At 36.4% G+C, this 15619-nt stretch overlaps 2 protein-coding genes across 2 annotated transcripts in view; one reads left to right on the forward strand and one right to left on the reverse strand.

Moving 5' to 3' along the window:
- The window catches only part of LOC106169756 (ATP-dependent RNA helicase DDX1), a 121809-nt gene that overhangs the window by 65846 nt on the left and 40344 nt on the right, over positions 1–15619 (reverse strand). The window lies entirely within an intron of this gene.
- LOC106169759 (uncharacterized) overlaps positions 1–15619 on the forward strand; it is a 39886-nt gene that overhangs the window by 8764 nt on the left and 15503 nt on the right. Inside the window, exon 2 of the mRNA XM_087010332.1 lies at positions 14268–14366. The gene's annotated coding sequence lies outside the window, so the exon portion shown is untranslated. The remainder of the gene's footprint in view (positions 1–14267; positions 14367–15619) is intronic.

Below are 15619 nucleotides of genomic sequence, written 5' to 3' on the forward strand. Positions count from 1 at the left end.
CATTGCAGATCTGATAAAATTTTGACATCTTGACTTTTCCATCCTCTTAGACTGTATTCCCAGAGCTTTTAGATCGCTCTATCCCCGCGGGGAGTCTCACTAGATTACTGTCAGATAATCCAGCTTAAATGTCCGTCCCACCTACTACAAGCTGTAAGGGGGTAATTAACTTTCGTGTCCGCTCGGCTGACAGCTATTTAGCGTGAACCCCCAGGGAGTTAGGTCGATCTAAAGTAGATCGATCTAATCTCTGGAAATGGGGTCTTAGAGAACATAAAGGTCACTGTTTATTGTATCAGCTGAAAGTTGTGATGTAAAATTGCAATAATTAGTACAATAATTGGCAGGCCCATAGCCAGCAATTTCAAATGGGGGGTTCGTTTTCTGAAAAAGTGGACCTTTTACCATAAAACCTTCATGTACCTAGATCAAGTTTTATCCAAAGTGGACCTTTTCTCAGCAAAAAGGGCGGTTCTTTTGAACCCCCCAAACCCTGGCTACAGGCATGATTGGACACATAATGTCCTCCAATATGCAACACATCCTAGAGAATTTTTCCTATCGATAAAGAGCACATTTCTTTGATCAAAAGCATCCAAGGGGGTCAGCCATATTTTTCTGCAGAACTGTTGGTTGGCAGTTCGGAATACACTCTTGGGAAGATGTTACCTACACTTTCATATTATGGTAAACAGGCTTTGCCCTTAAAATGGCACCAGCCAAGAGATCACTATTAGAGAGTAATAAAGGCAGAGTAATCAAACAAATACCATCACATGAAGTGTGAATCTCACATTCAGATGCAAAAGATTAACAGGATGAAAACCACTGATTTTTCATTATGCACTAGAAGTAATAGGGACATTTAGAAAAATTTTCTAACTAGCTTAGTTTAACAGATAAATACGCCCCCTACAGAAAAGCTGTGTTAATACAAGCATTTTGAAAACAAGAAGGGGCCTATCATTCAGTTCAGCTTAATGCACTCAGCAAGAGTCCCCATAGAGTGAATCTATATAGACTAGTGACGTCTATAGGAATGGGGTCTAATACAATGTAATCATTGGTCAGAAGTTATTAAGAATATCTGGTGATATTGTACACTGGACTTGATGGATTTTCATGAATGCATGTATGTAAGGGACTTGCAACATTTACTTTGAATATAGGCTGGTTCCTGTCTTTTCTCTACTCATTTCCTTCGTATTAGTAGTTATCCACAGATTTTTGTTTTTCATGCTGAGGTTTCTTCACATCAGTAGTTGCTTCCTAGAGCTTTTTTTTCAGCAAGCTGAGCTCATTATTTACTTGACATCATAGACCAATTCAAGATCCAATAAGCTACGTTAGATAGAACTCGCACAAAGCCATGTGGTATTTGAAGGTGCTGAAAAGCATGGTGGCATTAGAGCTGAGCAGAGACATTCTTGTCTTACAGACTATTAATAACAAATCAGAAGGCATTCACAACAGATGATCCTTGGATCTTCTGATCTGCAGATCAAATATGGCAGACTCTAGTACATAAAAGATGATCCGTGTAATGTACCTTTTTACATACATACATATGGAATGAATGTCCTAAACTTTTATCATTTTTGTACGCTTAATTCAAGCGTGGTCTCCCCCCTCCACATGCCCCATTGAACGGATTAAATCACAGCTCAGAGGTTCAATTGCTAGATCCCTGCAAGGACGGCATGTGTGGAGGCGAAGAGACCATCAGGGTATTATAAGCGGCTACCTTTTACATGCCCGTAGCCAGGGGGGTCAGGGGATTTGAAAGAACTGCCCCTTTTGTCAGGAAAAGGTCCATTTAGGGTAAAATTTGATCTAAGTTTCATTGTAAAAGGTCCACTTTTTCAGAAAAAAAAAACCTTTTGAATTTGCTGGCTACGGGCCTGTTTTAACTGGGTAAGCTATATTTTCTCCCCAGATCTGTAAGTCCAAGGATCATCTGTTCTGAATACAACCTTACAGACTGTTAATAACAAGTCTCAGAATCATACAATAGGTTTGATCCACCATCTAAAGGCACATTCCCAATGAAACTATTGGGCCACAAAGACTGCAATCCCATAGACTTAGACTGATCCATCCTGATCGACCTAACTCCCTGGGGGTTCACGCTAAATTGCAGTCAGCTAAGCGCGCACGACAGTTAATTACCCCCTTACAGCTTTTAGTAGGCGGGACAGACGCTTAAGCCGGCTAAGCTGACAGTAATCTAGTGAGACTCCCCACAGGGTTAGATTGATCTAAAATCTGTGGGAATGGGGTCTAAGACTGATCCAACCCCATGGGGACTCTCGCTGAAGAGATAAGCACAACTCTTCCTGGCGTTAATTGTGTAGAATACAGAAAAGCTAGTGATAAGATGAGGGTATTGGAAACAAGAGGAAGCACGTTAATCTAAAGCTTAATTCTGCTCCCCCCTCCCCTTCTGTCCCTGAGAACTTAATTTGTTTTTCTCTCCTCACCTATATTTTTGTATAGTATTTCAATTCACTGCCCCATGCACAGCATATATATATATATATATATATATATAGGTTATTACCTCCAACATGAAGATTATGTTTTCGGCTCTGTAAGTTAGTGAGGTAGTTAGTGTGTCTGTTTGCTGCATTATGCAAAAAGTCATGGAAGGATTCTGATGAAATTTTTAAGATAGGTCATAAATGGGCCAAGGAAGAAATGATTAGAGATTGGGGGTGATACGGATTACCATAGAAACATGCTCTGCATCGAAGCTACACAAGCAATAGTAATTGATACTTGACCTATTTTAAAGCTACACGTCGCAGAGGTTATTTACAAGCTGTGGCCTGACTTCTTGCACTCTCTGAATGCTTTTCTAGTTATAAAATGCATCATAATTGATGTTCAGATAGCTCAAAATTATATATATTCAAAATGCAATAATTACATCTCAATATATACAGTAATATGCCAAACAATTTGACCAAGATGAATTAATTAATTTCATGGAAATGTCATTAAGCTCGCATTGATTAAAATAAAGCAATGGAAAACTTTGATATTGTCGGATTGTTTGGGGCATCTGCTAAAACTTTTATCTTACCAGAAGTATTGCATTTTACCCGTAGTGTCACGCAAGATAAGCCGCAATTTTTGCCTAACACGTGTTTTAACCACGTCTTATCCTCCTTTTGAAATCTTATTTTGCTGTGTACAATATGTGCTAACATTACTTGAGATTCAAACAGACAACAATTCATATTTTGTATCTTTTTATTTCCCTAACTTACAATCATTTTCATGATGCACTTCACAAGTGGGACGAGTTTTTCCCTGGAGACAGGTGTTGTAAACAAAGCCCGGTCACTTAAATTTGAAAACGGTAGCTTTTGTGGACTTACCAGTTATGCGATCTATAGTACGTACACCCTATTTGAATTTTAATATGTCAACTGAAATCAACCAAATTGAGGTATTTTTTTTACCAGTCTGATATCAATTGTTTTCAACTCGCAAGGCTTGCTCGGCATAGACGTTATGTATTTACGAAGAAGATTCAATCGCCTCTATCAAAGAATACCAACTGGTACTCAAATGGAATCCAGTGTTATTCTAAATTACTTTTAAGTATTTAATTAAAAAACCATCTCATATTAAAACATATTGAGAAAAGGCAATCTACAGAGCCTACCTGTGCCAATAGACATATCTTGTTGGCACTTATATGATTTTTCTACATATATACACTCGCTGTGCACAAGCCAAGGTTTATATTGAAAACCCCACTGATACAACCTGAACGTAAAATAAGCATTTAATTGCCATAATTTTCACAAAACAGATGCATTTATAATTTGACATGAGAATTGAGCAAGGCAAGGTGACTCACAGGTAACGTAAATACTCAGTGGGACTCCTTGTGAAGCTCTACTTTTCACTGCCATGAAAGTTAATAACTGTATTTTCTTACAAGGAGATAAGGAAGATGTCATTTTTATTGTTGACAAATCAGTTATCCATGTAGGTGAATAGCTACACGACAGCACATCGTATTTGGCGCATAAAGTCTGGGTGGTTGATCCCGCTGATCTTTCAGTCGATTGTAGTAAATGTAGGATCTAGCGGTATTGACTTCAAGAACATCTGCATATATATTTCAATCGAACTTGAAAATAAATTGCTTATTCTTCCTAAACTTTATTGCTTGCAAATGCTATATGTGGTCTACAGTGTATATGAAGGTATTTACGACATATCCTACCCATTGCCGATATTTGGTTTCATCCAGACCTTTTTTTCTTAATTCTTCAAAACTGCCCCCCCCCCCCCCCCCCCCCCCCATTACGGGTGTGACAAATCAGTCAGCAAGGGCAAGTCTGCTACATTGTCTATAAGCACTATTTTTGTCATCGAGGACAAAGGAAATGACAGGAATGTCTTACTTCCAGATAAGATCTTCAGTTAATTGTTTCTTCCCCATTGACGAAAGCTATTGAAAGAACAACAATTGACAAAGGGCCGAGGCATGCAGCACCTATTTCACTGGCTTGAAAGTTTACCCATTCTTGCCGATGTGGTCAAACAATCAGAACAAGAAAAAAATTCTGTCGCATGATTTTGATTTTGGACTAAATGTTTGAGCCCAGAAAAATTAATTTTATAATATAATTTTTTTGGTCGGATTGATTGGACCGGTTGAAATGCTTGGCACATTACCGTACTACTTTTTTGCCTTTGGCATATATAAAATCTTACTCAATAGCTTCTGTGCTGTTCTTTCTTGAAACTTGACTGATTACAGTCACTCAATTCCCTAAAGCTAGGTAAACGAGTATGTTGCATGTTTTTCCATAATCACAAACAAGACCCGGTAAGTAGAAACAGGAAGATATTAAAACTACATTTTGTACAAATTTTCATGATGCATGTCATTATGCAATAACAAAGAGGTCTCTTTAAACTGGTAACCCCGTTATCAGAATTTGCATTAGAAAAGTGGGTAGTGGGTTTTATCTGGTACGAAGTGTCCAGATATTTTATGTACCAAAACTGAGAACAATGAGAGGCTCAAGGACCTTTATTCTGAGGGCATAATCAACTTTTCAATAATTTTTATGATTTTACTAAATATATCCAAAAGTTCAATTCTAATGCAGATTTTAAAAATGTATTCTAAAATGCATTTTAGAAAATATTTAAATGTCAAATATGTTTTTTCTCAGAATTACCATTTTTGTATAACTAAGTGTGTGTGTGTGTGTGTGTGTGTGTGTGTGTGTGTGTGTGTGTGTGTGTATATATATATACCATCAATATTTTGGTTGCAATTAATACAAAATGTGGGGAGCTTCAAAGCATTCATTGCTTTTCTAACTACCATTAACTAGGTTACATTTTGACTGGCCAATTCAGCAAAGAAGCATTATAAGCACAAGGTACATTTAAACTTTCAAAGATGATGAATGCAGTTAAGAGTTCACAAATCATTTAACTTCATTATTATTATTATTATTATTTAGAAACGATAAGCTTTACATATCTAGAACTTGATGAAAAATAATGAATCATTGTGCATGTGTTCTTGACTACATACGTGTAGCTCTTTATTTATGGCCAATGAACTTTCTATTCATGGAAGACAAACAAAACTCTCAATTACTCAGTTATTCTCCAGGGGGCTGCATTGCTGAAGAAATATACACATTAGCACAGTATCAATTTTGTTGTGGTGTTAAACTATTTTTTTCATAAATGTATACCACTCAACATAAAAGTGCAAACAAATACCTTCTGGAAACTGATTGCTTGGATTCAGAAAATAGCCAATACAAATTTTTCTTACTATTTAAAAAGTCTTAAATAGCAATTTTTTTAATCATGAGTCTTGCGACAAAGTGGAAAAGGACATACAAATCCTGATGGAAGGATCAAAGCCAAGTTCTCCAGAGGTGAACACTCTGATCACAAGGCCATCTGGTCGGTAATTACAACCATATATTGATTTTTTTAAAACTTTCATTTTCACTGCAAGTTAGGATGAGATGAAGTGGCTTCCTTATGAGAATATTATAGTAATTATCTAATGGAAAAGAATAGAGATCTGAATAATGAACATATGGGAAGGTTTTTTAGGGTCAGTTTCACAGAAGATATGAATACTGTCAGTGGTTAGTTTCACTTTTGAGGTCTTATTTAAATATTTAGCCATATTTGACCCTTGGACTACTTAGCCCACTGTTCTAAATGCGGCCATAGGGCCATTCAGAATGAGAAGATCTGAGTGCTAACTGGTCCATGGTCTAAATATGGCAGATCTACATGAAAGGAAGACCGCTTAATCCTGTAATGGTCTCTTCCTTGACCGTCATTCCTTGACCGGTCGAATTGAGACGAGATTTAATTACTGCGCCCCTGCAAGAACGACGCATGGGGAGGCGTGAAAGAGGCGGAGAGAGGTTGAATCCAAGTGCAGAGATTGATAGATAAATGATTCGGGAGTACAAGAAAATTGCTTATTTTACCATGAAAATCCATTTTGGTGGTTAAATCTCATGAAATGTACCTTTAACTATTCCATTTGATGTGAAAAGGGCCTTTGTCCTTTTTTCCTTCTTCCCTTAAGCGGCAAGAATGTCATTTTTATGACAGAACCACAAGGAAATTAAGGAAAAGATGCCCGAGTAAGAGGAAATCTCTGTATCCCTCGATTTGATGAGAAAGTGAAAGAAGATAGAGCCCCAAATTACGCACGATCAGGGCAGTAAATCATTACGTGGAACTGCCTTAGAATGAAAAAGGGGCCCTCCATGACACAATTGGAAGAAAACGTTTGAAGCTCTTAATGAAAGTCCTCAAACTTACATCATAATGATAACATTGTAACTTCCCTAATGGCCCATTAAAGGCTAACAGTCAACCATTAGTGTAAATGGCTTGATGCACTTACTATACTGTAGGCAATCAAGCGTTATTACCAACATACTTTATAGCATGTTACAGTATCTCCATAATTTCTTACCTGGTAAGGGCAGTTGGGTCTTTTTTATCACAGTGATATGGTATAACAGACCAACTTCTGGACCCTATATTCTGGCGTTTATCAGGGATGAGACCAGTCCTCACTGAAAAAGTAGGAGAATTGGCAGGGGGTCCAGAGTACATGATTCATAAGAATGACCTAAATGACCCTGAAAAAGTCGGAATTCCGACAAAAAGTCGGAAAAGTCTCATCGGTGGTTTATATGCTTGATGTACTTAAAGGTGCTTGATACTCCTATCAGATTGGTCATAGTTATAACTTACTGTTGGAAGAGAAAAAAGGAAAGTGAATATGACTTTTATTTTATTAATTAATATTTTTGAGACAGTATTTACTTTTTAGCTGACTTCACAAATTATCCTGAATCAAAGGAGACCAAAACTTTTGCCCTAAATGTACAGACAATCATCTCATTAAAAAAATAAATAAATAATTTAAGGAAAAAGAGAAAGAAAAAAGAGAAAAGAAAAAAGAAAAAAAAGAAGCTGAATTTGTGCTCTTCCACCCTTTGTGATGCCTCCTTTCTGCTGAAATATAAAATTAATTTAAGAGTGACAAAGATAAATGTTTTGGGTGATGCATTTCACCATTTTAAGTGGTTCCTCGATTACTTTTCACTCCATATTTCAGGGCAATTACAAAATGGCCATATTTCTATATCAATTACATTACAGCTGAGAACACAATGGGATCCATAACACCTAAATCAAGACACTTTCAGATGATCAATAATTTGAGGATAAGTTACATATACAGAAACATGGAGGAGCTGTCTAGATTTCTTATTCTTTTTTAAAGGAATAACAACTCTTTGTATGAGATGTTTATTTCACGATAAACAATGTAACTTTTTTAACAATTCATAGAAATGTAATATATTTTATTTTTCCACATAACGGCATTTAAAGCAATTATTCTGAAATCTGTGCTTGCCGTCTGACCAAGTGACCTCTATAGATGGCTACCCTCTGTAAAACAAACTTTTTAGAAAAAAACAGGGACTTACTTTGATTGTAGGAATGGATTGATTAACCATTGGTTAGTATGGGAAAACTGTCGTTTACCCCAGGAAAATTCATTTTTTGGCCAAAATGATCAGTTGTTATCCCTTTAACCTTGGTTGAATCAGGACAATCAACATGACCATTTTTCTTGACCTAAATTCAATATCTAAATCTTTTTGGCCAACTGGTGATTAAATATATAGGAGAACGAGTAGAATCTTAGTTTATCACCACCTGGAGAGCATGTTATGTGTATGTAAAGTATGAATATGGAAGCTTGTACTTCACATAGTAGTGGCATGTGAGGTTTCTGAGAATGAGCACATTTACGCCTCTAGACAACATGAGTTATCGAGACACCTTAGACCTGGTTAGCAACAAAAGCCTTAATTGTTTACTACCCATTACGCCCAAGAACATGTTTAAATATAACCTGTTGAAGTCTTTTGTACTTTAAGCATATTTCTCAGAGACTTTTAGTGTATAAATCAAGTTTGTCAACTTCACAGATTGCTTTCTTTAAACCGCTGTTCTGGAATGTGCATTAATTTGGTATAACCTTTCTGTTAATCTAATCTTGTCAAGCTGTCTGCTTCAACCAAATAAAAAGTGCAACTATGGATTAACACTGTACTTTTGTTGTATGATGCTCTATATTTTTGTACTGGTGATATCCAAAGAATAATATCAATATACAAGCCTTGGTATTGAAATAAGACATTTTGCAGGATATTTTGTCATGAAATTTGAATACTACTAAGTTAATGTTCTACATTACTTTGTAGAATTAGAATGGAGAATAAATGTAATCAAAATTCTGAAATTATGTGGTCAAATTCAACAACTAATCAACCTGACATTTAATTTACCACATAAAATCTAGGTATTTTTACATACATATACATTACCCATTCTAACCTTAAACATAGTTAATCATGACAGATATTTATTTACCTTCTGACTGCTTGCAATAAATTTATCAAGTAGAGAAGACATATTCTCTGGGAAACATTGATAGCTTTCACCTTTGCATGCAAAAAATGTGTTCACGTTCAAACCTTTCTTATGCAATGGTGCACATCATCACATCATCAGGATAATAAAAAAATGCTAATTTTCCTTTTGCTTTGATTCAAAAGAAAGGCAATACAGTGAGACTTGTCTTTACGTAAGCGATTTTACTGCGTGTCTATTGGGAAAACTAAGATTCCTTACACCACATCAAATCACAAGAACAAAAGACTTGAACAAAATATATTTTGTAAGCATTCCATGCAAAAAGCTGTGGTTTAAGTCTAATACTACGCTTGCAGCAAGGAGTATATGATATCTCTGCTTGTTTTTTGAACCTGGATATATCTCAAATGCCTCACAAGGTAGAATTACATGTATGTATGTATGTATTATGTTACAGTCAGGCCTTAAAAGTACTATAACTGATATTTGTTGACTTGAAACCACATATTAATGACTTCAATTAATCACTAAATTTAATTCTTTAATTGGAACCGCAAGTTAATATTCAGATTTTATCAATACTAACTCTAAGCATATATGTTCAGTTTTTTTTTCAGAAGCACACTTCATTCATAATTTGGTTGAGACTTATTCAGTGAAATGTTATGAGTATATTTATATAATTTTTCTATGATTACATTTAGGGGTAGCAGGAGTCACTTCCAAGTATCGAGCTGTTTGCAGGAAATGAAAAGAAAATCATACTAATAAAATGTGTCACCTGAAAGTTATATTATCATCTTACAAGTCGAGATTCACAAATCTATCCAATTCGTACATATGACAGCAAATTTCCAGAACAAAATACTTATGCTTTAAATATTATTTTTATAGTTTACAACGTATTCTAGCCATCACATATCTGCCAAGTTAAAACAGTAAAATTCATCTTAATTCATCTTGGTGTCTACATACTGACAGGACTTGACTTACAGATCCTACTCACACCACTAATCATAAAAATTGCACTTACATTTATTGTAATAATAATAATAATAATAATAATAATAATAATAATAAAAGCATGAGACTAAAAACACCTACCAGTCACCAAATTCAAAACTCATATTCAAATGGAAAAAATCAGTAAAGCATATAACATGCACAATTGTTCTTCATGGGAAAAACGTCATAACTTATGTGACTTACGAGAGAGTTTGATAGCAAAAATAACTAGAGGATCAGAGAGGCGATACCGCCTCCGAATATTGTACCACCAGCTGGAGCAAGCGCATTCGTATAGACCCCCACATACACAAAATAAGGGGTGCAGCCACCAGTCTTGTGCTTGACAAGCTGTAAAAATGCAATCAACAAGAATTTTCAAAATATGCAAAAAATATATATAACTAAAAATGGTGCAATCAAAGTTAAGTTCATTGTAAGGTAGGTCAAAGGTCAATTTCAAGGTCACAGTAAATTGCCAGTATATGACTTCCTATCCAACTTCAATAGTAACTATGGACCTATCTCTGCCAGTTTTGGAGATAAAAGGGAAGCAAAATTTGCAAAGTTCAGTTCATGGTGAAAAGTAGGTCAAAGGTCAATTTCAAGGTCACAGTAAGATTGCCAGTATATGACTTCCTATTCAACTTCAATAGTAACTATGGACCTATCTCTGCCAGTTTTGGAGATAAAAGGGAAGCAAAATTTGCAAAGTTCAGTTCATGGTGAAAAGTAGGTCAAAGGTCAATTTCAAGGTCACATTTAGATTGCCAGTATATGACTTCCTATTCAACTTCAATAGTAACTATGGACCTATCTCTGCCAGTTTTGGAGATAAAAGGGAAGCAAAATTTGCAAAGTTCAGTTCATGGTGAAAAGAAGGTCAAAGGTCAATTTCAAGGACACAGTAAAATTGCCAGTATATGACTTCCTATGCAAGTTCAATAGTAACTATGGACCTATCTCTGCCAGTTTTGGAGATAAAAGGGAAGCAAATTTTGCAAAGTTCAGTTCAAGGTGAAAAGTAGGTCAAAGGTCAATTTCAAGGTCACAGTAAAATTGCCATTATATGACTTCCTATTCAAGTTCAATAGTAACTATGGACCTATCTCTGCCAGTTTTGGAGATAAAAGGGAAGCAAAATTTGCAAAGTTCAGTTCATGGTGAAAAGTAGGTCAAAGGTCAATTTCAAGGTCACATTTAGATTGCCAGTATATGACTTCCTATTCAACTTCAATAGTAACTATGGACCTATCTCTGCCAGTTTTGGAGATAAAAGGGAAGCAAAATTTGCAAAGTTCAGTTCATGGTGAAAAGAAGGTCAAAGGTCAATTTCAAGGTCACAGTAAAATTGCCAGTATATGACTTCCTATCCAACTTCAATAGTAACTATGGACCTATCTCTGCCAGTTTTGGAGATAAAAGGGAAGCAAATTTTGCAAAGTTCAGTTCAAGGTGAAAAGTAGGTCAAAGGTCAATTTCAAGGTCACAGTAAAATTGCCAGTATATGACTTCCTATTCAAGTTCAATAGTAACTATGGACCTATCTCTGCCAGTTTTGGAGATAAAAGGGAAGCAAAATTTGCAAAGTTCAGTTCATGGTGATAAGTAGGTCAAAGGTCAATTTCAAGGTCACAGTAAGATTGCCAGTATATGACTTCCTATTCAACTTCAATAGTAACTATGGACCTATCTCTGCCAGTTTTGGAGATAAAAGGGAAGCAAAATTTGCAAAGTTCAGTTCATGGTGAAAAGTAGGTCAAAGGTCAATGTCAAGGTCACAGTAAGATTGCCAGTATATGACTTCCTATTCAACTTCAATAGTAACTATGGACCTATCTCTGCCAGTTTTGGAGATATAAGGGACTAAATGTTATAATTTTGGAGTTACCATAATGTGCCATAAATTTCCTACAGAAAAAATTAATTAAAATAAAGAAAAGGTCATTTTGGTCAAAGTTCTTGAAATGGGAGGTTCTCTGAAGTTGCAGAAGTTTAAATTTGATAAAATAATGTCATTTTTGACCACAAGTTGTCTGCTTTGCCAAGCATTATGTTTTATTTTTCCAGAGTTCAAAATTTATTATCCATTACCATACTGCACATTTTTAAGGAAGCCGACTGGTGCCATATGTTGAAAAAAAAAATTATCTCGAAATTTCGAGATAGCATTTTTTTTGTTCAAATTTCAAAATACTATCTCGAAATTTCGAGATAAATTTTTTTGCTCAAATATCAAAATGCTATCTCGAAATTTCGAGATAATTTTTTTTTTGTTCAAATTTCAAAATGCTATCTCGAAATTTCGAGATAAAAATTTTTTTTGTTCAAATTTCAAAATAGTATCTCGAAATTTCGAGATAATTTTTTTTTCTACATATGGCACCAGTCGGCTTCCGTACATTTTCCTTTCACCACCAATATGTACTTTCTGATACAGCGTAACTCGAAAACCGTATGGAATACAAAAAAACCGAGACCACCTGCAGTGTTGGGCTTTACATGCTCTACAAAATGCAAAAAAGAATGGGTCTCTAGCATTAACGGTTCCCGAATTAGAGACAGTTTTCAGTTTCGGTATCTTATGGCCGCTACTCCTGTGAAAATGCACCGATTGACCCCAAATTCACGGAGATGAAAGATGACCTGAAGGGTAACACTTTCCAATAATATTATTGGTTAAGTCTGTGTGGCGTCTGAATAACAGGGCAAAAAAATTTTTTTTCGTAAAAAATTTCATTTTTTTGAAAATTTTGACCCATTTGACCTTGAAGTAAAGGTCAAAGGTCAAATCCGAGGGTATATTTGAAATCTACACATATGACTTTTGGAAAGCCGTCTATAGAAATTTTTCCCGTAACTCCTTCTGTAGGGTAGATAATTAGCATTTAATTTTGCCATTTTTAGACAAGGGTGCATTGCAATGAGTGCCACACCCAGACCCCAATACCGACAAAGCCCAAATTTTACGTGGAACGAGTTGAGATTATAGGTGACCTAAATCCATGAGATGGGTACGGGGGCCCTTACCGTCTAGGAGGAGAAGCGGTAACGGTAACATGGCGGCGGAGCCGGCGGAACGGACCGGACGGGACCGAAACCATGTGTACCGCCAGCGCTAACGCTGGTGGTAAATTTTTTTGTTCAAATTTCAAAATAGTATCTCGAAATTTCGAGATAATTTTTTTTTCTACATATGGCACCAGTGGGCTTCCGTACATTTTCCTTTCACCACCAATATGTACTTTTTGATACAGCGTAACTCGAAAACCGTATGGAATACAAAAAAACCGAGACCACCTCCAGTGTTGGGCTTTACATGCTCTACAAAATGCAAATAGAATGGGTCTCTAGCATTAACGGTTCCCGAATTAGAGACAGTTTTCAGTTTCGGTATCTTATGGCCGCTACTCCTGTGAAAATGCACCGATTGACCCCAAATTCACGGAGATGAAAGATGACCTGAAGGGTAACACTTTCCAATAATATTATTGGTTAAGTCTGTGTGGTGTCTGAATAACAGGGCAAAAAATTTTTTTTTCGTAAAAAATTTCATTTTTTTGAAAATTTTGGCCCATTTGACCTTGAAGTAAAGGTCAAAGGTCAAATCCGAGGGTATATTTGAAATCTACACATATGACTTTTGGAAAGCCGTCTGTAGAAATTTTTCCCGTAACTCCTTCCGTAGGGTAGATAATTAGCATTTAATTTTGCCATTTTTGGACAAGGGTGCATTGCAATGAGTGCCACACCCAGACCCCAATACCGACAAAGCCCAAATTTTACGTGGAACGAGTTGAGATTATAGGTGACCTAAATCCATGAGATGGGTATGGGGGGCCTTACCGTCTAGGAGGAGAAGCGGTAACGGTAGCCGTCCGGCGGAGCCGGCGGAGCCGGCGGAGCCGGCGGAGCCGGCGGAACGATCCGGACGAGACCGAAACCATGTGTACCGCCAGCGCTAACGCTGGTGGTACAATGACATATGTTAGCTCCAACTGATACCTAGAAATACACTAGATCAGATACATAATTTCTAGGAACTGCATCTTCTTCATCTTCAAGCATGAAATGTTATTGGTCGACAAGTACGTCACCTAGCACATGTAATTATAACAAAGCTAAGTATTTTCTATTTTTGCAGGCACTTTCAGTTAACATCTTCTAAGAAAGCCTTTTATCTTTCAAGAACATGGGCACTCGAGAATCATCCACAACAAAGACAGTTTGACATCAAATTTTAAATATTGCAACATTGTATTTATGTTCTTTTATGACAGTATATTCCTGCCGTTGACAAGGCATTGATCTGTGGCATACAGAGATGATGGGCAGTTGAAAGAAGAAGTCTTATAGCTGTGCCAGAAGCTGCAAAACAGGTAATTTGCACATCAAGTACATCTTAACTGTCCGTTAAAGGCCACTTCAGAGAAGGAGAGTGACACTTAGAGACTATTCTATTGTCCTTTTTGTACGGAGTGGTATACTTAAGCAATGCACTTGTAAAAAAAAAAAGCAATAAGTTCTTGCACAATGCTCTACACAAATGCATCTCAGTATAGTTTACATTAAGGAAAATATGCCTAGAAATTTTGGGAAGTCTTTGGCCCTGGTACTGACACTACATAGCATCTGATGTGGACATTCATGGGGAGAATACAACCCAGCAGCCTAAGAGGCTCTGAAAGCTAGCAAACGAAAAAATAGGTGACAAAATAATCATCCACGTCAGACATCTGCTTTAACCTCTCTCTGCTGAGTGCCAAGCAGCGGGAAGGATCAGTAACTCCCTGGACGGGGTCAAACCCACATTCCCCCCACCCCCTCCCCACCCCACCCCACTACAAAGGCTGACAGTCTGACCACTAGTCCACCCAACTGGTAGTACCAGTACACTTTTAAGATTGACCAGGGAAAGGGATAATAACTGTTCGTAAGTTATCCATATTTCATGATAAATACATTGTAAACAGCACCAAAAACAGTGGTTAACGCAATTATTCTGGATTGGTGCTTGTCATCACATCACGTGACCTCCATAGATAGCTACACTATAATAATCTCTTAAGAGAATATTACAGAAAACCAAACTTTTTAGAAAATAACAAGGAAAGTGCACGGCGCCGGCATCGGCGACAGCATCGGCGACGACAGATGCAGGTGATGGCAATATGTACAGACACAGAGAATATTGCTCTTTCATTATTATTTGAACATACAAGTGGTACTTAGGTAATAAACTAATCAAATTTCCACATGAGTATTTCATTGGGATACAATGCCAAAATATATTTTCACATAAAGAATGAGACAAGGTTTTCACATTTTTCAAATAAACCCTAAATTGCTTTTGAATTTCAACTATTAATTTTTTTATCAATTTAAAAATAATAATAATAATTGGTATTTATGTGTGTGTATGTGAACATGTATGTCAAGATTTGAAAGTCTGTCATAGAAATTTTCTAGATCCAACCTCTGCATACTTGCATGCCCTGTCTAGTGGAAGCTGTATATAATTCAATTTGGTATGATGGAAGACCTGAGTGTCATTTAACTGTAATGAGTATCATGCCTATACAGTAATTCTTGACTCTTTTAGACGTGTTCTTATTCCACTTCAGATTCTTCC

This window comes from Lingula anatina, chromosome 4, assembly GCF_051362555.1.
Source record: "Lingula anatina isolate TDL-2025a chromosome 4, LinAna3.0, whole genome shotgun sequence".
In the NCBI taxonomy this organism is placed as follows: Eukaryota; Metazoa; Brachiopoda; class Lingulata; order Lingulida; family Lingulidae; genus Lingula; species Lingula anatina.